The sequence below is a fragment of the Hyla sarda genome, chromosome 3, assembly GCF_029499605.1.
Source record: "Hyla sarda isolate aHylSar1 chromosome 3, aHylSar1.hap1, whole genome shotgun sequence".
NCBI classification, from domain to species: domain Eukaryota; kingdom Metazoa; phylum Chordata; class Amphibia; order Anura; family Hylidae; genus Hyla; species Hyla sarda.
In genome coordinates, this window is record NC_079191.1 from 150,402,428 (window position 1) to 150,426,786 (window position 24,359).

General features: G+C 40.2%; 1 protein-coding gene across 3 annotated transcripts in view; it reads left to right on the forward strand.

Annotated features, from left to right (window-relative positions):
- The window catches only part of KCNMB2 (potassium calcium-activated channel subfamily M regulatory beta subunit 2), a 697,235-nt gene that overhangs the window by 306,607 nt on the left and 366,269 nt on the right, over nt 1-24,359 (forward strand). Inside the window, exon 2 of one of the 3 annotated variants that reach the window (XM_056565220.1) lies at nt 14,551-14,726. The exons of 1 other annotated variant lie outside the window; for it this stretch is intronic. The gene's annotated coding sequence lies outside the window, so the exon portion shown is untranslated. Of the gene's footprint in view, nt 1-13,888; nt 14,727-24,359 lie in introns of those variants that run through there. One more of the 3 variants, XM_056565219.1, reaches the window with a different exon arrangement.

Here is a 24,359-nt window from a genome sequence, read left to right on the forward strand (position 1 = left end):
CAAAACTAGGTAGACACGAGTTTTAATTATGATAAGATTATCTTGAGTGTCTCAAAGGTGCAGCCCTCCTATTTTTTTTAATAAACTATAGTGTAACCACGCTTCTACAGTAGCGTAAAGTACACCTAAAAATGCTGCAAATATAGTAAGGTGCCTCTCTAAATATTGGGTATTTAGACTGAATATCTGTGGGTGTATCTTTATCTGTATCTAAAATATGAACCCCTAGAGCAATGAATGGTGTAGCTAGAAATTAGGAAACATGCAGCGGTACAACAATATGGGATTTAGAGGTAGCTGGGGCCCAAATGTTCCACTGCCACACAAAAAGGCAAAAGTATTTAAAATGATTATGGGGCCCTGTTACAGATTTTACAAGGGGGTTTAGAAGTTTCAAGTTGTGTAAAATGTTTATAAAATGTATCACTCCACTCCCCTCAGCCACTCCATCATATGGTCGCATGAAAAATACATAATTCCCATCTCCTCATAGCCCCTCCAACATACGGTCCCATGTAAAAATGTATAACCCCTATCTTCCCTCAGCCCCTCCAACATGCAGTCATATGTAAAAATATATCAGCCCTTCAAAATACAGTCCTACGTAAAAATGCATCACATGCTAAAACATACAGTTCTATTTAAAAAAAATACATCAGCCCTTCATATGTACTGTCACATGTAAAAATATGTCACCCTTTCCAGCATACAGCCATATGTAAAAATGCATGTCCCCTCCAATATACAGTTCTATGTAAAATACATCACACCCTCCAACACACACCCCCATGTAAAAAATACATTACTTCCTTCCCTCAGCCCTTCGCACATACTGTCCGATGTAAAAATACATCACTCCTCCAACACACAGTCCTATGTAAAAATATGTTACTCCACTCCCCTCAGCCTCTTCAACATACAGTCCTATGTAAACCTCACCTCCAACATACAGTCCTATGTAAAAATACATCACCTCGTCCCTCAGCTCCTCCAACATACAGTCCTATGTAAAAATACATCACCTCCTCCCTCAGCTCCTCCAACATACAGTCCTAAGTAAAAATACATCACTCCCCTCCAACATACAGTGGTGCTGTTTGAAAATACATCACACCCACCTCATGGCAGCTATGGTATTGACTTTGAGCCAGACAGAGAACTGAGACCTGGACTGAAGACTGAGATGCGGACTGAGAACTGAGAACTGAGGCTCGATGCGATCTAAACTCTTGAAATGTACGGACAACAAGTCAAAAAAAAAAATTCTAAATGACAATTACGCTTTAGGCATAGTGCATAACACTTATTCATTATATATATTCAAAAAAGTTATACATTTACCCCACATACTTTCTATCAATTATTTACAAGTTTTGTCATAAAAGTTAATGCAAGTGGATGGTGCAAAGTGAAAATTGCAATTGTTCCACAGATAGGACATTTTGGTACAATGTGCATATGAGGTTTAATTTGGTGATTTTTCACCAGTCACTTATCACCTATCCTGTGAAGTTTTTATTAGGGAAATACTGGTACATCAGATGTTGTAGACTTTAATGTACAGGGTGGGCCATTTATATGGATACACCTTAATAAAATGGGAATGGTTGGTGATATTAACTTCCTGTTTGTGGCACATTAGTATATGTGAGGGGGGAAACTTTTCAAGATGGGTGGTGACCATGGTGGCCATTTTGAAGTTGGCCATTTTGAATCCAACTTTTGTTTTTTCAATAGGAAGAGGGTCATGTGACACAGCAAACTTATTGGAAATTTCACAAGAAAAACAAAGATGTGCTTGGTTTTAATGTAACTTTATTTTTTTATGAGTTATTTACAAGTTTTTGACCACTTATAAAATGTGTTCAATGTGCTGCCCATTGTGTTGGATTGTCAATGTAACCCTCTTCTCCCACTCTTCACACACTGATAGCAACACCGCAGGAGAAATGCTAGCACAGGCTTCCAGTATCCGTAGTTTCAGGTGCTGCAGAATGGGCAAAACAAAAATTGGAACAGGACCCTCAGTTTACGCAGAAGATTTTGTTCAGTGATGAGGCAACTTTTATGTGAATGGTGAAGTTAACAAACAAAACCACCGCTATTGGTCTGACACTAACCCACTTTGGATAGATCCCTCCAAGACTGTTGGAACACAGAAATTGATGGTATGGTGTGGTATATGGGGTACAAAGATAGTGGGGCCTTTCTTCATAAATGGAAACCTCAAGGCCACTGAATATGCGAAATTGCTACATGATGATGTGTTTCCCTCTTTATGCACTGAAGCTGGCATGTTCCCTGAGTTTTTCCAGCAAGATGGTGCACCACATCATCAAGGGTGTCAGGTCCGAGCATTCCGAGATGAACAGTTTCCTGGTCGATTTGTTGTCGTGGGCCAGTTGAATGGCCCCCAAGGTCTCCCTATCTGACCCCCTTAGACTTTTATCTTTGGGGTCATCTGAAGGCAATTGTCTATGCTGTGAAGATACGAGATGTGCAGCAGCTGAAACTACGGATACTGGAAGCCTGTGCTAGCATTTCTCCTGCGGTGTTGCTATCAGTGTGTGAAGAGTGGGAGAAGAGGGTTACATTGACAATCCAACACAATGGGCAGCACATTGAACACATTTTATAAGTGGTCAGAAACTTGTAAATAACTCATGAAAGAATAAAGTTACATTAAAACCAAGCACATCATTGTTTTTTGGGGGGGAAATTCCTAATAAGTTTGGTTTGTCACATGATCCTTTTCCTATTGAAAAAAAAAAAGTTGGATTCAAAATGTCCGACTTCAAAATGGCCACCATGGTCCCCACCCATCTTGAAAAGTTTCCCCCTCACATATACTAATGTGCCACAAACAGGAAGTTAATATCACCAACCATTCCCATTTTATTAAGGTGTATCCATATAAATGGCCCACCCTGTAGATTAATTCTGAACTTGAAGCTTTGGGACATGTATGGAACAACACACATGAATGCAGTTTTCAAAACTACATGGGATTAAGACCTACAATATGCTTATTAATCAAAATGCCCAATATATATATATATATATATATATATATATATATATATATATATATATATATATATATATACATCTCCCAGGAAAGAGTAAAGATGCTGATCAGAAGTCCAGATACCATTAACTCCCCCTCTGTGCTAGATAGTGATTGGTGTTGTCCTAAACAGCACCAATCTTTACCTTTTTATGGTACCAAGTGTTTGCTTTTAGTGTCAAATTGCTGTAACTGGTCGATTAGAATCCCCCAGATGTACATATTGAGGGACATTTATCAATGTTTGCTTATGTATTCTTTTTTTTAGTAATTTTTTCCTTACTTTTTTTTTGCTTATGTGTAACGTATTTATCAACTGCTTTCAGCCTGTTGATAATTTTCTTTCACGTAAGCAATTTTTCCTTTTTTACTTTGATAGTAGCTTTTTCTGCTCCATGTTTGAGCTGGAGTAAATTTAGTCAATTTTTAACGCTGTTGCGACTTTTTTTTGCGCAGTTGCGACTGTCGCAGTTAATAAATACCTGACTACCCGTAGTCCATTTTAAAATTATTACTACATAGTAAATTTTAGGAAAACTTGCTTTTCTCGCTTTCCAGTCAAAATGTCGCACGAAAAATCGTGTAGTCGCAGTTGCGACAATTTTGAGACAATTATAGTAAAGAAAACCTGACTAAACCCGTTGATAAATGTCCATAATTGTTTTCCCACTTACCAAAGTGATAAAGACAGAAAATCTGTCTATTCAGAAGGTAGGCTATGAAAGAAGACTGTCCACAAGAACTACATGGAAAAACACCATCACTGTGGTACTGCCTGGTGGAAGGGAACATCCTGAGTAACTGGATATTGCAAGGTTCAGCATAATGCTACATTATATTGGTTGGGGGCATGCTCGCCTAAGACCTTATTACACAGGGTAATTATTGGACAGGGTGGTTTAAATAGGGCCCTGTGCAAGTGCTCATACATCTGCTAATTGATCTGATAGGAAATCCTAGTTTGTTTGCTTCACAACCTGTGGGGTGTGTAGCCAATGAATGATGGAAGAAAATTACCCCACAAAAACAGTCCAGCAATCATTAATGTGGTCCTGCCTATCTGCTGCACTTGCTTAGTTAGATGTGTGTTTACCTAGTGGACCGGTGTTCACATCGGGACGCAATATGGCCATTTAACCTGTTAAAGACACAGGGCGCCTACCTTTACGCCCTGCGCCCGGTCCCGGTATAAAACGCGGGGTCACGCTGTGATCATGCTGGGTTGGTGCCGGCGGTTAATGAAAGCCGGGACCCTGGGCTAATAGCTTGCGGCACCGATCGTTGTGCCGCGCACTATTAACCCTTTAGACGCGGCATTCAATGTTCATCTAAAATGAAAGTAAAAGCTTTCCGGCAGCTCAGTCAGGCTGATTGGGATCATCGCAGTGAAATCGCGATGACCCGATCACCTAGAACGCGAGCGGAGGTCCCCTCACCTGCCTCCATCATGTCCGATCGGCAATTGATTGCTCCAAGCCTGAAATCCAGGCTTGAGCAATAGACCGCCGATTACACTGATCTTTGCCATGTTAATGCATGGCAGTGATCTGTGTATGAGATCGGTATGTGCAGTATAATAGCCACTAGAGGGAGCTATAACACTTTAAAAAAAAAAGTGTAAAAAAAAGGTTAATAAAGATCATTTAACACCTTCCCTAATAAAAGTAAGAATCACCCTCCTTTTCCCATTTAAAAAAAAACTGTAAATAAAAATAAACATATGTGGTATCGCCGCGTGCAGAAATGTCTGAAATATAAAAATATATGTTAATTTAACCGCATGGCATACACACAAAAAATTCCAAAGTCCAAAATAGCGTATTTTTGGTCACTTTTTATATCATGAAAAAATGAATAAAAAGATATTAAAAAGTCCGATCAATTTAAAAATGGTACCACTAAAAACTTCCGATCACAATTAGCCCTCATACCAGGTCTGAAGATGACAATTTTAAATGTATAAATTATCCTGCATGTAGTTATGATTATTTTTAGAAGTAATACAAAATCAAACCTATATAAATAGGGTATCATTTTAACCATATGGGCCTACAGAATAAATATAAGATATCATTTCTACCGAAAAGTGCACTGCATAGAAACAGAAGCCCCCACAAGTTACAAAAAGGTATATTTTCTTCAATTTTGTCGCACAATTAATTTTTTTTCCGCTTCACTGTGGCTATTTTGGTACAATAACTAATGTCACTGCAAAGTAGAATTGGTGGTGCAACAAAATAAGCCATAATATGGAATTTTAGGTGCAAAGTTTAAAGTGTTATGATTTTTAGAAGGTGATGAGGAAAAAATGAAAATGCAAAAATGGGCACTCATGGGGACCTGATTGAATCTGTGACTATAGCTTCATAAATGTCTATCATTTAGTCAATAGACCCTCTGACGTACACATATGGTGGACTGCACTTTTTTGGCAGAAGTACTATATAAGTATATACATGTGTGTGTGTGTGTATAAATATATGTCTACAGCATGTCACCAAAGGGATAAATCCCTGCTGGTATATAAAGTACATAAACACATTCCTTTCCACTAACATATTCCAGGATTGTAACATATGTCGCTTTCTTTCCAAGTGTATTAAGAAAAAGGAGCATTCACTTGCCAGCAATTATACCCCTTAGTAGACATATTATTTTCTGGTTTAGTTTACCTTGCAGCATTGCTTCCCTAGAATTTTCCCTGCTGTTTTATGTACTGACAAGATTCAGTCTTGTAGAATACATAATCAGTGAACCTGACCTGCCATAGCTATTTTAGCTTTCAGGAAACCTTTTTTTTTTATCTTGTCCTCTCATCTTGTACTGAAAAGCTGGCACAATCGGCTTTCTGTGGTTAAAAAAGAAACACAGATAATAAATGGAGCTGTAGGGTGGGCAAATCTTTTCTGCCATAAATGCAATATAATGGCTGGGGGGAAGGGAATTTATCATTGTATATAGAGCTTTATTTTGTCAATTTTATAACGAAAAAATTTGCGCACAAATTTTTATGCGCAAAATCTGATAAAATTCTTCATAGACATGTCTACGGTTAAGTTTACCGTAGAGCACTTTCTACTGTACAATGACATTTATTAAATGTGTTTTTTTTTCAAACGCAAAAGAAAAAGCGCAAAAGCACCTTTCTTGCGCAAATATACACCGCCTCAGAGGACAAGTACCAAAGTGTCAGAAAGCATCTGAGAATGTGAAACTTGTGTTCCCCTTTGCATTTTGGAAACATAATATATTAAGTATTTTGGGACAGTTAGGACTACTACTCCCATCATGGACAGACTCTTCCCATGATGGGAGTTATAGTCCAGGGGCTCAGGTGCAGATCACACTGGATCATTCTCCAGAGACCCGCTGCGATCTGCATTTATTAACTGTAAAAGCCGGTGGCACATGCGGCTACACTGCGCTGCCCGTCGGCTCCTGTATACGCTGTCACATTTCATAATCCCCACCCGGGAGACAGGAGCTCTGATTGGTGAATACCTTTTCACCAATCAGAGCTCTGGTCTCTCGGTGGCAGGGATTATGAATTATGAGTGGTGTATATAGGAGCCGGCGGGCAGCGCAGTGTAGCCCCATGTGCCGCCAGCTTTTACAGTTAATAAATGCGGATCGCAGCAGGTCTCTGAAGAATGATCCAGTGCAATCTGCACCTCAGGCCCTGAACTATAACTCCCATCATGGGAAGAGTCTGTCCCATGATGGGAGTAGTTGTAGTACCACAGCGCTGAGGAATGGCACTTGCACATCCCCTGGATGCGGGACTTTTAGGACTACTACTCCCATCATGGACAGACTCCATCCATGATAGGAGCTATAGTCCAGGAGCTGAGGTGCAGATCGCAGCAGGTCATTCTCCAGAGACCCACTACGATCCGCATTTATTAAGTTAACATGCGGCTACACTGCACTCCCCGCCAGCTCCAGTATACATCTCTCACAATTCACAATCGCCGCCGCTGGGAGACCAGAGCTCTGATTGGTGAAAAGCTCCCGTCTCCCGGCGGTGGCGATTATGAATTATGAGAGATGTATACAGGAGCCTGGAGCCAGCGGGCAGCGCAGTGTAGCCGCATGTGCCGCCGGCTTGTTAACTTAAATGCGGATCGCAGCGGGTCTCTGGAGAATGACCTGCTGCCATCTGCACCTTAGCCTCTGGACTATAACTCCTATCATGGACAGAGTATATCCATGATGGGAGTAGTAGTCCTTCAAGTCCCGCAGCCAGGGGGAGGTGCAAGTGCCATCCCTTAGCGTTGGGGTACTACAACTATTCCCATCATTGGACAGACTCTGCCCATGATGGGTGTTATAGTCCAGAGGCTGAGAAGCAGATTGCATCGGGTCATTCTCCAGAGACCCGATGCGATCTGCACCTTGCCGGCTCCTGTATACACTGCTCATAATTCATAATCCCCGCCGCCAGGAGACAGGAGATCTGATTGGTGAATAGCTATTCACCAATCAGAGCTCCCGTCTCCCGGGTGGGGATTATGAAAAGCCGGTGGGCAGCACAGTGTAGCAGCATGTGCCGCCGGGTTTTACAGTTAATAAATGCAGATCGCAGGGGGTCTCTGGAGAATGACCTGGTGCGATCTGGCCCTCAGCCCATGGACTATAACTCCCATCATGGATGGGGTCTGTCCATGATGGGAGTAGTAGTCCTAAAAGTCCCGCAGCCGGGGATGTGCAAGTGCCATCCCTCAGCGCTGCAGTATTACAACTACTCCCATCATGGGACAGATTCTGTCCCAAGATGGGAGTAGTAGTCCAAGGGCAGAGGGACAGATCGAGCTACACAGTCCAGGCCTGACTCTATTCTCATTATGTGTTTTGCATAATGGGAACAGAGCCTTATTGGCAGCGTGTTCCCAAACATGGAGACTCCAGCTGTTGCTTAACTACAGCCCCCATGATGGGAGTTGTAGCTTAGCAACAATTGGAGGTTCCCTGTTTAAGAACATTATGCATTATGTGCGCTCTCCCCAGGGGAGAGCGCAAAAAATTTATTAAACCATATTTCTTGTTTTTCTTTCCTCCTCATTTCAGATACCTGAATGCAGAGGACTACGTCAGATTTGGTTGACTGCGACGATGACCAGCGTTTTTTTAATTTCGATAAAATGGTTAACGAGGGCTGTGGGGGGGGTAAATAAAAAAAAACATTTTCAGTGTGTTGTGTTTTTTATGATTGAATTTTCAGGCTTAGTAGTGGAAGCTGTCTTATAGACGGAACCCATAACTATGCCAGGGCTTAGCGTTAGCCCCAAAATCAGGTTGGGTAGGGCCAGTAACAATGGTCCTCGCCGATCCTGGTAACGTGAGGCTGTTGCTGCTTGGTTGTTATCTGGCTGATACTGAAAATATGGGGAACCCTATGCATTTTTGTTATTATTATTTTAAATAAATAAATAAAAAGTGTGTGGTCCCCCCATTTCATTATCAGCCAGATACCAACCAAGCAGCAACAACCTGATGTTACCCTTGATGTTACCAGGGTGGGCAAGGACCATTGTTACTGGCCCAGAGTGCCATTTTTGATGCTCCGGGCCTGTTGGTACTGGCTCTCCCCGGCACCCCTGCGGGGTTATATTTGGGGGTTAGCGCTAACTGATTTTGGGGCTAACGCTAAGCCCCGGCTTAGTAATGGATTCTGTCTACAAGACAGCTTCCACTACTAAGCCTGAAAATCCAATTATAAAAAACACAACACATTGAAAAAAAATGTTTTATTAAAAAAAAAATAATAATAAATACTTTTATTGACATTTAGAAAAACGCTGTTCATCATCGCAATCCGCCCAATATGACATAGTCCTCCACATTCCAGTTTCTAAAACAACAACACTACAACCATTTCTGTGATTTCTACACTATCAAAAAGCTGGTGTGAAATTTTTATGTAAACTGGACTCTCACCCCTTTGAAAATATAATGTAAAGAAGACAATATACGGGGACACGCCCACTTTAACAAAACTGACGTGAACAGTGTAAACCGCGGCACATAGCTCTTTTAGAATGTGGTCGATACTTTTTGCACCAATTTTCTTTTTTTTTTGGCACAAAATTCTTTGAGAATCTCCCCCTCTGTGTACTTTATAAAGATTTATGATTTTACTATTGTGCAGAGTTTTGTTCGGCGCACCCTGCTGCTCCGGCACTTCTAGCTATATGAGCAGTGTACATCGGGAAAATGCCACAGCTCTTTGAAATGCAGCTCTGAGAAGTGTGCGTTAGAGAAGGAGTGCACAGTAGAGTGAGGGGGGGGGCTTTCTATATTTACACAAAATTTATCAAAGGATGTGCACAACTTTAGTAAATCTTGAGCAAGAGTGTAAATTAGACAAACAGTGTAAAGGGGTAGATCTGTGTCTACAATAGACACCTAATGATAAATCCCCCCCCCCCACATCTCTATCTGCCATTTAAACTCTACGGATAAATAAGATAATTATACATACATCAATACATGTCTGTCACCATGTATTGTGTGTATATTGTCACCACTATGCTGGTAGGAAGATGCAAGAAGGTACAATATGCATTGTCTATACCAATGACATGAAGTCGAAGTCAAATTAAAAATGTCCCTAAGGAATTATTTGGTTAAGAAAACCTTTTCAGGTACCCTGTATCCTGGGTTAGTGGAGGGGAGCAACCCTGTGCAGGCGCTTCTTCTGTTAGTGACTACAGGGTATGCCCCTTGCTCTGCAAGACCCAATCTAAGATTTCCACAGATCATATAGCTTATCACTGTGGAAGTCTAAGCTGTGGAATATCCTGCGATTAGCATATTACCAGGGGGAACCCATTCTAACAAAGGCGGGGCAAGGGGGGTGTTAAAAAAAATGAGGAGTATATGTTCATCTTTAATGTTTTTCATTTCTCTTGGATTTGCTCCTGGATTTGTCTAAAACTACAGCAAAAACTGCCACAAAGCCCACAGTCTATAGAAGTGTGGAGGCCCAGGACGCTGGAAAAGTTGCTACACCTAACTAACTCACCTGGCTGAAGTACTATAAAATTTGCTAGACAATACAATGTGTGTTTCAAGTGCTGAAGGCTTATATAACTGTAATTTCCACATGACGTGAATTTTCTTGTATTTTTCTGATAAAATATGCATACAATGAGTTTTCTGAGTTAACTATTTCTTTTGCAAAAGAATATTTATTTGTAAAGAGAGCAGAATCTAGTCACAGCTAAAGACTCCTAGCCAATAGCTGCAGACGTTGACCATCAGGCAGTCACATTGCTATGGGGTGAGGGGGGGCGGACCGCATCAGGTGACACCACCAAGTGGGGTGACACCACCAAGCAGGAAGTAATTCCGCAATGGTGTTACCCCAGCAACGCTAGAATGGTGGAGCGGCAGCTGTCAGCTCCAGCTCCACCGTTCACTCTCACACGCTGTAAGCACTTCATACTTGCAGCATATGAGCCGTAGGGTCGCAGGCCTGTGGCTCACATGCTGCAAGGATGGAGAGATGGAGAGAGCTGCTCATGGGAAAGTGGATTAGGTGAGTATAATTGATTTTTTTTTTAATATGTTTGTGGCACTGGGATATTGTATGTGAAGGGAAGGAGGGGAATTTAATGTGAGGGACACAAGTGCATTATATGTGAGGGGCACAGGGGCATTATATGTGAAGGCGCACTGGGGCAATACATGTGAGGGAGCACTGGGGCATTATATTTAAGGGGCACTGGGGCCTTATATGTGAGGGGCACTGGGGCATTATGCGAGGGGAACATGACAGGGAGCATTATATGAGAGGGGCATTTGGGCATTATATGTGCAGGCACATGATGGGGGCATTATATGTGAGGGGCACATGACAGAGCATTATGTGTGAGGGGCACATGAGGGGGCATTATATGTGAGGTGCACAAGACAGGGGAAATTATATGTGAGGGACACAGAACAAGGGGCATCATTTGTGAGGGGCACATGACAGGGGGCACTTTATGTGAGCAGAACAGGACATGGGCATTAAATGTGAGGGGTGCAGGACGAGCCATTACTATTGTGTGGTGGGAACAGGACAGGGCATTATTATTATTATTATTATTATTATTATGTGAGGGGCACAGGGTAGGGCATAAATTTGATATGTGATAGCACAGGACAGGGGGCACTATTATTATGTGGGAGCATAGTACAGGGGGCATTATTATTATGTGATGGCACAGGACAGGGGGCATGAATATGTGAGGAGCATAGGATAGGGGGCATTATTATATTTTTAATGTGGGGCACAGGATGGAGCATTATTACTAGGGGCACAGAGTGTTCTGCATTTCAGAAGTATGGCGTATATTAAAATACATTTCTGGGGTTGTATGGTTTTCTCAAATCTGTTTAACTTTCTGGAGCAAGCTGATTTATAAAAAATAGTTTTTTTCCTGGATAACCCCTTTAAGCTACAAAATGCTGAAAGAGTAAATATCCATAAAGTTTGTATATCCATTGTAGAAAAACTGTTTAAATATTAAAATGTCAAATTGATAGATACAATAATGTGTTTCTAACACATCCACTTAAAGTAAATCTGTCACCATTGTCACCTGCACTAACCTGTTTGTACCAACAGGTAGTGCAGGTGACATTGATGACAACGGTACTTAACCTGTCTCGTTCCATGCAGGGGATCTACGGTAATCTTCTCCATTAGCTCCAGGTCAGCTCCAGCTCCCCCATTCACTCTCACACGGAGGCACCCGCAGATTAGTGACGTCAACACTGCTGTTCCAAGGACCCGGGACCAAGCAGAGAGCAGCAGCGGTGACATCAGTAAGCTCCGCCCGTGCCCCAAGCCGGTTGCCCAGAGCTGGAGCTAATGGAGAAGATTAACGGACAAGGTAAGTACCGTTGTCATTAGTGTCACCAGCACTACCTGTCGATACCGACAGGTTAGTGCAGGCGACACTGGTGACAGATTTCCTTTAAGCAGTCACTGTTGTTTCATATAACTTCCCCCCATTTGATGGTTAAGGTAATGTTGTCCATAATAACAGCTAGATCAGGACAGAACACAAGATGTTACCAATGTGACATTTTGATGTAATTAAATCATGCTGTTTATTAATAATATTTTGAAATGGCAGCTTTGCTTAAGGTCACTTAGGGCTTTTTTGGAATTATCTGCACATTTTTAGATGGTAAAATCCTATATAGCCTTCCTACAGGAAAAACTGAAAAATAAAACGCATAGCATTTGTACAGTATACATTACCAATATAACTCTAGTAGGATTGAAATGTGTGGGGAGCACTCACGAAGTCCACTCACGGTTATGGTGCCAAGGATATCTTTATTCAGGTGCAAGTAAAACATCAGCCGGACGCCAGGTTCCCGTGACAGGGGTAAGCAGCTTTCACGTCCGCTCAAAGGGCGCTTCTTCAGCGCCTGAAGAAGCGCCCTTTGAGTGGTCGTGAAAGCTGCTTACCCCTGTCACGGGAACCTGGCGTCCGGCTGATGTTTTACTTGCACCTGAATAAAGATATCTTTGGCACCGTAACCGTGAGTGGACTTCGTGAGTGCTCCCCCGCACATTTTTACCCTACTAGCATTGTCTGAATTTGCTTATATCTGCACAAGGGGTGGTAGCACCAATAGAAGGTGGACGGTGCACCGCACGGACTGGGACATTTCTCCTGTTCGCATTAGTGGGTTACAAATACCTCATTACCAGCCTTAAAGGGAAGTGCCAATCGCTATTGCTGCTGTTGCTATTACCAATATAACATTTGAAACATTTGCTGACACATAAACACACAAAACACGACACATAAACAAACAAAGCACACTCAAAACAAACACACTATACTGTACCTTACAGTACACACTGTCTGATATTTGCCACATGACTTAGAAAATTCTGATAGTTAGAACTCACAATCTGACTACAGGCTGTGTGATGGTAGTGGCAGTCTGCAGTCAGACTGTGAGCTCCAGCTGTTCGCATCTTGTATGTGACAAATCTCAGCTAAGGGGATTTTAACTTTAAGGGGTACTCCTCCCCTAGACACCATATCCCCTATCCAAAGAATAGGGGATAAGATGTCTGATCGTGGGGGACCCGCTGCTGGACCCGGCATTCATTTAGATAGTCGGGTGCTGCGCCAGAGGCTCGTGATGTCACGGTCATGCCCCGCTCGTGACGTCATGGCCACACGCTCTCAATGCAAGTCTACAGGAGGGGGATTAGATGTCTAGGGGCAGAGTACCCCTTTAAGCACTGCAGCCATGTCAACTTCCCCTGCCCCGTGTCTTCCTGCCGACACAGATATGCTCTTTCTTTTCAGAGGTCACAGACAAGATACAGTAGCACAGAAGGATCTGGGACATGCCTAAGTTTAGAAATTCTGTATGCACAAATACACATAATAATGATGTTGCAGATGGGAAATCCATTATATAAAAGCTTCAGACATTATTTGTCCATATACTTTTCTTTGGCTATGAGACATTGCATAAACATAACAAGGGAGAAATGAATGATGGGTTATAAAAGAAGATACTGTATACTCAAACACTGTGTGTTGCAAAAGGCGTCTGTCTGGGTGTCTTTTATGTACACAGCACATAATATCCAGATGTATACAACAAACCAATCTACCTCTGTCCTAACATAGTACATATTCTGGTTTGCTTCTCGACAGACTATTTTACCTTTAAATTCAGAGAGCTTTGATATAATAGGAGTCATCAGAGAGGAACAGCTAGTTACCAAGGAGACTCCCCGATGAATCAGAGACAGACTGGTACCAGAGCTTCACATCCACTATCTCCCTAATTCAAAGACGCTCACATTTTTTACACCGAATAAGACTGTTTCAGGCATCCATAGAGCATGGCTTTCTGCTGACAAATACGACTCCAACCTTATTTGTGTCTGGAAGGCTTGTTTGTTTCTTTTGTGGGAAAGGGACAGAAGGAAGAAACCTTGTTTCTCTGTGAGGAAAAGAAGAAAGAGATTGTAGCAATGAGAGATTTCCTTGGATCGAACTTGGCTGTGCGAGAATGAACGCAATCCAAGGGCATTATAGTCTAGCTGGAGCATAGGTGGAAAATGAGATTATTGATGTTTATTATAGATATGAACAATATGATGCAGAGGCTAGGAAGGGTGTGAAATGCCTGCTTTTCTCTTTGCTGCAGTGTATGGGATTTTTTAAGTCAAGGATTTCCTGAACACATCCGATTTCCCTATGGCTCTCTGGACTAGGTCTCCTCTGGGTAACATGAGTCCTGCATTTCTCAGGCAGTTATTTGTTTGCTAGGACCTCTGGAGAATACATGTTTGTTTTTTTATTTTTATTTTTTAATGTAATTATTTGCCTTTTAGAATTTGGAACATGCTCCTTTAACTATGTCGTATCTGTGAAGTGACAGCGGTGACAGTGCTGAGGACATTAATATTGTATGTCTGTCTGATGGCGCTCACATTTTTCTGACAGGATACAAAAGTTACTTATCCGACACAAAACTACAGTAAGTCTTCTTCGGATGAGGGGAATTATTCTTTCCATGGAGCAGATTTACCAGGCAGCCTACAAAAGAGATTCAGATATCAGTAACAATAGAAGCAAAGAAGCTTTCAAACATGCGGAGATCAGGGCATTGTAAAATAAAGGTAGGCTGCACATTTCTTTCTTTATTGTGTGAAAGTGTTTGTCATTTGTATCTATTGGGTTTGGATTGCTTGTGTGTATCATTAATGATGCTGCATGTGTAAAATGTCTGTTAGCTCCAATTAAACTTTCTATTTGGATAATCTTATTTCTAGCATTATTTATTATTATTATTATTATTATTATTATTATTATTAATAATTACTTGCATGTGTTTTCCAATAAAAGAAATTGGTTAAAATGTGATTGACCTTTACAATAGCTTCTTGATACAATGTTACTTTGAAGTGTACATTATCTCTAATAAGTGATATTGTACTATTTGCATATTAAACTGCCTTATCATGCAATGTTGTGTCTATCACAATGGACCAGCACTGTTTACCTATAGTATGGTCAGCTCAGCTTCTACAACAACGTCATTTGTGTTACTCAGCAAAGTAGAAGTAGACTTCCGCATTGTCTTTATGGTTAGATGCTGATTCTGTTCTCTGAGTTACTGGAGACATGGCGACCAGTCATACAACTTGATAAATAGGAACAAGTGATTGTTCTTTTCAAAGGTGTAAATGAAGTGGAGCTTATGTCTGGGACTAATGAATGCAGCAGCCTGGGCTGTAATAGAGCAAAGGCTCGTAAACTGTGTCTTCGGGCTATTAAGTTGGGAGTTTACACCGCTTTCCAAAGCCATATTCAATAAATGATGTCTAATGTCCATCGTGTTGGAGATGTTATCAATATTTTAAGATAAGCAATTGTTATGTTTTAAGGTAAATAGAAGTTATACTATGATATACACATTTATTTGCACTTGATCATTGTGATTCATCTTTGTTTTATTTGATAAACTTTGGTTTGTATAGTGGAGTATAGGTTGTACTCCTGTTTTGTGCCACAAGATGCATTCCAATTTGTGCTCAAGAACTGGTATCAGGGACCTCTGCATACAGGGAGGATTTTTTTATTTGCTTAAGAACATCATTACGGACCTATATGGGTGTAATTTGCATAGAAAACAACGTGGGGACAAGCAGGCAGTGATTTTAAGTAAGTAAACAAGTCCATCAAATCCTTCCATGTACATTTTAAACCATTTTATTAATGTAATACAGAGAGAAAATGCCTGGTAAAAATATTCAAGTAAATCTAGTCTACACCCAGAGTGGTCAACAAATCTCATCCATCTGGAAGAGAGTTACCAGTTCTAATAGAAAAAGACAGCGGGTGTGATGAGCAATTTTGTCTACATTATATTTTGATATTTCATTTTCTAGAAAAATATAGAAGAACATTTCTAAGAACACCCCCACTGAGTTCAATTATATGTTCTGATGGGTAATGTCCCTGTGTTTACTATTACATTCAATTGCTTAGCATCTGTTATGAAGCAAATAATTTGATTGAAACCTTGATGTTAGTGTGAACAGGGCCTAAAAAAGATGCTTGAACTATGCAAAGTAATAAAGGCAAATTTTTCATTGTTAAGAAATAGAGTAAAGGAGTTTAGAAACTGTCCCAGGTGACTTGTATCATATCTATCACACATGTTTTCAGACTACTACCCGATCTAACACACTTTGCTTTTCTGTGCTTTAATGTTTAGTGGCAGTGGTTTGATAGGGGGTGTTGCTTTTTAGCTATAGCTGTATTTCTTAATACATGATCACATATACGATAGATAATAGCTGGTTTAGTCCAGAAAGTTTTATAACGCTCTGTCACAATACATATTTATTATGAGCATTGATGATGTAGAAAGGAAGATTAATGGGCCAATACTTAAGAGTGGATTTGAGGTGTACAAGATTCTAGGATTGGAGGAAAGTGGCAGTAGTCTAGGGGGGATTATGAGGGCTTGGATGTGAACTTTGAAGAATGAATAAATCAAATGTGATCCTGAGACAGTGGACTTGTGAAACTAAGGAAAGTGTGCAGCCATTATTTGAGATTGATCATTCTTGAAAGGAGAATTGAGTAAAATGGGAAAAAGATGATGTTGAGTTTTAGAAAGCGGCAGAAAAGAAAGAGCTAACAGACTCTCAGGAGCACATGCAAGGAGAGAGGTAACTTCTGAATCAGAGGGGTAAATTTGAGTAAAGTGGTGTTGAAAGTGATGGTATTTTACGAGCTATCTCAAGTCTCAGGTATAGATGGTGAACAGTAGGAGTTATAGGGCAGAAGCCTGGGGGACACCAACATAGAGAGAAAGAGGGAAAGATCAGAAAGTGATATGTGAGAGGAACACACTAAGAGGGAGATTTATTAAAACATGTTGCCCATAGCAACCAATCAAATTGCTTCTTTAATTTTTTTGGTAAGATGAGGAGGAAGAGGGGTGTGTGAGTGGAAAACATTAAGGGGGGAGTTTATGTGGATCAGAGATTCACACACCTGTGTCTTACATAAAAAAAATGCTGGAGAAAGATCAGAGGCATCTCTCCCATAAAGGTAAACCACACAACTGCTCTGTTGCACTTTTGACAGGGGGGCCCGACTGCGGGTCTGCCTTTATGGGGCCCTCTTCCCCTGAATTGATTACGTGCGATCACAGAGATCTGGTAGACTCTGGTCTTTTTTTCAACCTTAATAGCTATGTAACTGTGTAACCTCCTAAACTTCTAATCATGGCAACCTCTGCCTCTGGACTCAATTGGCCATTAAACTGTGATTTTCAACTGTTTAATTGACTATCTGATACGCAGTGAGCCATGGCTCTGGCTCTGTAGAGATTATCAGTCTGGGGGTCACGGGACCTGGTGGGCAGTGTATTGTAGCATTGGCTACAAACTACTCATCCCAGACTGTACACCCCAGAACTAGCAAGAAGTTCTTGCTAGCTCTGTGGTGTACAGTCTTGGATGAGTAGTTTGTTCACCAGATCCTGGTAGTGGTCCGTAGGAGGGGAGGGGGGGGGGTAGCATGGTTATGATAAGGGCCCATGTTTTCTCAGTTGTATGGAGCCCCAGAGATTGTATATACACCCCTGAGTAAGATGTATTAAGAGGGACATGAATTTTAATAAATTTGGCACATCTTTGGCTGTCCATGCGCTATCATACTAAAAATCTATGTCATCTATCTGCTGGAGAAGGTTTCACGTATAAGGCTGGTGTCAGTAATACCACTGCAGTTATTAAGCCAATGTGTGGTGAGCCAGAGTTAATGGTGTGTACAAAGTACAGGTTGGGTGTTTAGACTAAAATAGAGTTTGTGACGCGAGGGTAGTGTTAACCTCCACACTCCAAGGTTAGCAGCTTCCTGTGCCAAGCACTGATGCAATAAAGACCCCAGTTACGAAAACTACTTACACTTTACTTTCAGGAACTTGCAGGTTAAACAGTAACAGTTCAATCATTAATGCAATGTTTGCTGAAGGATGCTTTAAGAATCGCAGTTGCTTCTAGGCACTATTGGACTGGTAGTCCTTGCTGACTAGTATCTTGCTTGACTGAGGTATACTTTAGGCGGCACTCTGTAATTTGAATAAGACTGAGGAGCTAACAAACACTGACTCTGCTTTTCACGTGGGGATTCTGTGTTAGAGCTTACTGCCAGACTGTACCTAATGGGACCTGAGTTGCCTTTCGGAACTTGACTTGCCTAAACTTAACTTGGACAGTGCAATGTCTGGTCAGCGGGATCCTGTGAAGGGTGTTGTTGCTCACGAACAGATTGGTGCTGCAACTGGGTATGCCGAGCCTGTCCACATGTGGGGAGGTACAGGTCCAGAGCAGAGGTCTGAAGGTGACCTCCACTCACTTTCCAACACTACACTAACTAGCTCCTCCCCATCTAGTCAGACTTTGGGGAGCAGGGCAGAAGCCCTGATTGGCTGTAGCAGTCATGTGATCCCTCCAGCATCCCTCTGCACAGAGAAGTTTACTCTTAAGGACACAATGAGCATAAAAGTGCATTTGAAAATACATACTAAAGTGCAATAAATTATACAGCAATATGCACATATGAACCTGAGAAGTGGGCCCAGGGCAGACACGTTAGGAGATATCCGCTTGACAGGTCTGGAAGACAGGTGTGTTCCACCCTGGGATACCACAAATGTCAGGATTGGATTTGAAAGAAATGGGCAATATAAAGGAAGGACTTATCCTTCCTGCTTGATATATTTCAGATTTTGGCTCAAAACTGCAGTGGTAGTTTTCCAAAATTCTGCTTTGTGTGACACCAGTCTGTCTGCTAATCTCTGGTGCAAATTTCAGTAACGCTAGGTTTTCACACAGGTTGTTTTGTGGCATTATTTTTAAGACTTTGGCTTAAAAACTGTAGAATGTATGGAAACCTAGCCTTAATCTGCCAGGCTGCAAAACCCATGGCCCCTCTCTAAAGCCTTACCCAAAGAGGCAAGAACTATGCAAACACACTGAAAAATCTAAAAGTTTTGTTATTCCAGAATACTGGTGTTTCTACTAGCTTGGCCCAGGAGAAGGTCAGGTCTCTAATACAAAAAGGATGAGAGAATTTACTGCAGTAAAGTGGTGAAGAAATAATAAAATAATATTACAACATTATACGGATGTCTTGGATATTCCTAAAAATAAATTACTGGTTGTACATAGCCTTGTAACATATTTTTCAAATCTATTCCATACACTCTAAATAGAAGCCTCTCAATGGTCCAATGTTTTAAAAGTGTTTTAAAGACACTTTACATTGATAAGAGCTCTGTAGTGTGTTTGGTGTAAAACATATGATGATTCTTACAGTGTTGTTTTTCTTATCATATCCAAGTTAAGGGTTCCAGTGACTGTCCAACTACTAGAACAAGCCTTCTTGGGTGGAAATACCATTTGTGCCCATAATATAAGTGTGTCAACTGTGATACATGGAAAAGTATAATTCATAGCACAAACACATTATTTTTAAGGGCAGAGATGTAATGTCAGCACTTGCCCTTTGACCTCTTTTATTACTCTAATAATATATTAGAACACTTAAAGGGGTATTCCAGGCCAAAACTTTTTTTTTTTTATATATATATATATATCAACTGGCTCCGGAAAGTTAAACAGATTTGTGAATTACTTCTATTAAGAAATCTTAATCCTTCCAATAGTTATTAGCTTCTGAAGTTGAGTTATTGTTTTCTGTCTAACTGCTCTCTGATGACTCACGTCCCGGGAGCTGTGCAGCTCCTATGGGGATATTTTCCCATCATGCACAGCTCCTGGGACGTGACATCATCATTGAGCAGTTAGACAGAAAACTTCAGAAGCTAATAACTATTGGAAGGATTAAGATTTTTTAATAAAAGTAATTTACAAATCTGTTTAACTTTCCAGAGCCAGTTGATATATATAAAAAAGTTTTTGCCTGGAATACCCCTTTAACTCCTATACCGTATCTTTGAATAACAATCCAAAATATCTAGTAGTAAATGGGATTCGTTCGGTTTGCGCTGTGTTGAAACTGACCAAACTACTCACCTGTATGTCAATGATTTAGAATATAAAAATAATGGATAAATAAACTTGTTAAATGTCATTGTGAGTGAGTACTTTGAGGGGCACAGTTTTTAAAATGGGTTCTTCATGGAGATATCTAACATACAGGCTCCTCAAATCTCTGTCAGCTGTACTGGTCCAAAATCTGATTTTGAAATGTTCTTACACCCTAAAAATGTAAAAGGATGTTTAACCCCTTAACATTCCATGATGTATATGGAGTGGGGCCATTCTAGAAATATTGAGAGGGCTCCTGACTCAAGCCCTCTCCATACCTGGCACCTCCTGCTAATTTCAGTAGCCAGGGGGGCGCCACTAACCGTGGCAAGTTACTAACCCTTCAGGTGGCCTCTGTCAAAGTTAACAGCAGCATCTCTCTAAATGAGGATTAGAACAGTTGTTGGTGCAATGGTGTGGATCCCTTCCCCCCCCCCCCCAATTTCACGTTTTCCCATATAAAAAAATGTTGACAAAATAAAAAGAAACTATGAGCTGAAATGTCAGAACATATAACATCATTGATGCTGCACTCTTAAAGGCATAAACGTAAAAAACAAAAATACCAGATACCATAATTGTGTTTTTTTTTAAATCACATCCCAGAAAAAAATCTAACAAAAAGTTGCCAAAAAGTCTGTTCTTCGTCAAATGGGTACTGATATGACATAAACTTTACAAATTGGGTATAGATGCGATCATACCAACCTATAAAATCAAGATAGTATGTCAGTTTGACCATACAGTTAATGGCGTAACAAATAATGCATTTTTTTTTGTTTTTGTTTCTTATTTTACATCACCAATATTTTTTTTAATGGGAAAATAAATGGTGTCATTACATTGATCCTGCAAAAAGCAAGCCCAATATAGATCTGTAGACAGAAAAATAAAATGCCTATTAAAAGGTTAGGAGGAAAAATGGTTTTGTAATTGAGGAGTTCAACTTTAGGTATTTCACAATTTTTTTTGCAACTCAATATTTATTTCCCTAATTATGATATATTTAGAAGTATCCCATTTGTGGCCCTTGTGTATTATTTGGTTCAAACACAGGCCTTAGACATAAAGAAGGACCTAGTAGATTTTGGGACTTACAGTAGGATATTTCTTTTAGCATCATATCAAGTTGCAAAGGCCTTGGGGTGACAAGCTGCTTCTATGGCTAGAAGGATATTGTTATGTATCAAAAGATGCATGGACTCGCTGGACAGGGACATAATACTACCCCTTTTTAAAGTATTGTTATGGCCTCACCTGGAATATGCTGTTCAGTTTTGTCCACAAATTCATAAAACAATGTTCTGGAGTTGGAAAGGGTACAGAGAGACGCATGTAAACTAATAAGGGGCATGGAGCACCACAGTTATGAGAAAAGATTCAAATAATTATGTTTGTTTAGTCTTAAGAAGAGACATTGAAGGAGGGATAAGATCAACCTATTAAACTGCATAAATGGCCCATACAAAAAAAAATTAAGAAATACTATTCCAGGTAAAACTCCCTCAAAAGAGAAGGGAGCACTCCCTCATCTGGAAAAAAAAAAAGGTTAAAGGGGTATTCCAGGCAAAACCTTTTTTTTATATATATCAACTGGCCCCGGAAAGTTAAACAGATTTTTAAATTACTATTAAAAAATCTTAATCCTTCCAATAGTCATTAGCTTCTGAAGTTTTCTGTCTAACTGCTCAATGATGATGTCACGTCCCGGGAGCTGTGCATGATGGGAGAATATCCCCATAGGAACTGCACAGCTCCCGGGACATGAGTCATCAGAGAGCAGTTAGACAGAAAACAACAACTCAACTTCAGAAGCTAGTAATAACTATTGGAAGGATTAAGATTTTTTAATAGAAGTAATTTACAAATCTGTTTTACTTTCCGGAGCCAGTTGATATATAAAAAAAAAGTTTTGGCCTGGAATACCCATTTAAGTCTCCAGGGGCAACACGCTTTCTTATGAACCTACCATAAGAACTGGGAATTTATGAAACAGTCTACCTCAGGAACTGGTAACAGTAGGAAAAGTTGAGGGCTTCAAAATGGGGTTAGATATATTCCTAGAACAAAATAACATTAATAAATATGCAGAAATATGCAGAAAGTTGATGGACATGTGTCTTTTTCGAATATACTAACAATGTTACTACGTCACTTTGTTACAGTAACGGTCCTATTAATAGATTATAGCTTTTAGGTCACCCCCTTATCTGTCTTACTAAATAAGCCTAATTTTGATTATGTGGGTACAATAGTCTGGCCATTCCATTTATAAGCCCCTAGTTACATACCCCATGTCATACATATCTTATTTGTCTTGGCAGCAGCTGCTTGGCACTACAGTTTGCTGTCAACTAAAGCTCTTTTCCAGGTCAGTATTAACCAATGAATATGTATATGACATCCAGCAACTCACCCTACAACTTACCACTTCGAAGAAGCTGATCAGATTAGTCTGATAAGTCTTTTTCCCCATAAACGTATGCTGATGCTGTGTTATTAGTTATTTTCATTGAGATACCTTAAAATTGCATTATTAAAAAGCTATCAATTATTCTACCCACAATAAAGGTTAAACTTACATGCTAATGTTTTACTGGTTAACCTTTTGGCCCCTTTTTCAATATTGGCACCACATTTGCTATGCGTCAATCCTGAGGAACAAATCCTGCTACCGAAGAGTTCTTAAACATTAGAAATATTCTATCCCTGTGCTTAATTCTTTTAGGATGCCATCTGGACCAGATGCTTTGTGTTTTTTAATCTTTTAAGGCCTCATTGAACTTTTTCCAAGGTTAGAAAGGTGACATTTATTGGAGATTTTTCTATCCCTCTGCATTTATCCTGACATTTCATTTTCTTCCGTGAATTCAGTAGAAAAAAACTAAATGTTTAATAAATTCAGTTTTTCCTCATCACCCTCAATAATTCCTGCCTCAATGCTTTTTAAAATGCCAATACCTTCAGTTTTTACCACTTTACATTAATATAATTGGAAAAAAATAGTGTTAGTTTTACTTTCTTCGGCAGTCTCTACCCACGCTAGCTTTGCCTACTCCTTACTGTTTAATTCCCTTAAAGGGAATCCCGTCATGTTGAAAATGCAGTCCAACCTATCAGCAGCATATTATAGCTATATAGTACGTTTGTGGGGAAAATATTCAGTATAACTGATAGCTTATTCATCTAAACTTCTGCATATTTTAAGCTTATACTGCGTCCAGAGGACCCCCTGCTGGATACCTAAGCTACAAGTTCCAATAAATATATTCCCAAAAATACATATATCAGTCTGCTCAGCTACTCCTGCTTTATAATATGATGTTTTCAGATTGGACAGCATTGTTAATGTGAAAGATTTCCTTTAAAGGGAATCTGTCAGCTCTATATCATGCTAAGATCTGCAGACAGGGACAGATAGCTAATAGAATATTAAACAAATGAAATCTGTTTCTTAGCTGAAGGCTGTTTGCAATGTTACAAAGCTATGTTTTCCTTCCAAGCTCAAGTGTCATAGAGGTGGTGCTGAAATGTAGCATGTGTGCTTCCTCCCACTCCCACCCCTCCTTACCCTTGCATGGTATCTGCACAGTATATGAACTCAAATCAATAGGAGAGATAGTTAGATAGATAGATAGATAGAATAGCACTTACATATGTTGTGGGGCCAGCAGTTAGGACCTTGATCCACAGTGCATATAAGTCACATTTCAGCTCTATCACAGAACCTGAAATTGGCTCAGTGATAGAGCTGAGATGCTGAAGTGTGAATTTTCCACTACATTTTTCTACCAAATGTTAACACTACTGTTTCCTCTCTGTTTAGATACATAGATAGTGGAAAGACTAGATAGATTTATAAACATAGATAGATAGATTGATAAACAAATGTGTTATGCATACTGAGGTGACATATAAAAATGGTAAAGCTCATTTTAGTAACTAAAAGGGGCCCTCTTTTTTTGGCATTGGCTCATATGACTGCACTATCCTACTCAGGACTGCAGGTCTGGGCATTCCATTCCCAGTTTCACCTTTATGTTTGCCTAAAGGGGTTATCCACCACAAGGTGTTTTTAGTACTTACCTGCCAGACAGTAGTGGACATGCAAGGATCCTTGATTGTCTTGGGGCTAAATGGCTATGTTTTCTTTCCACTATAACACTGCTGATTTATTTT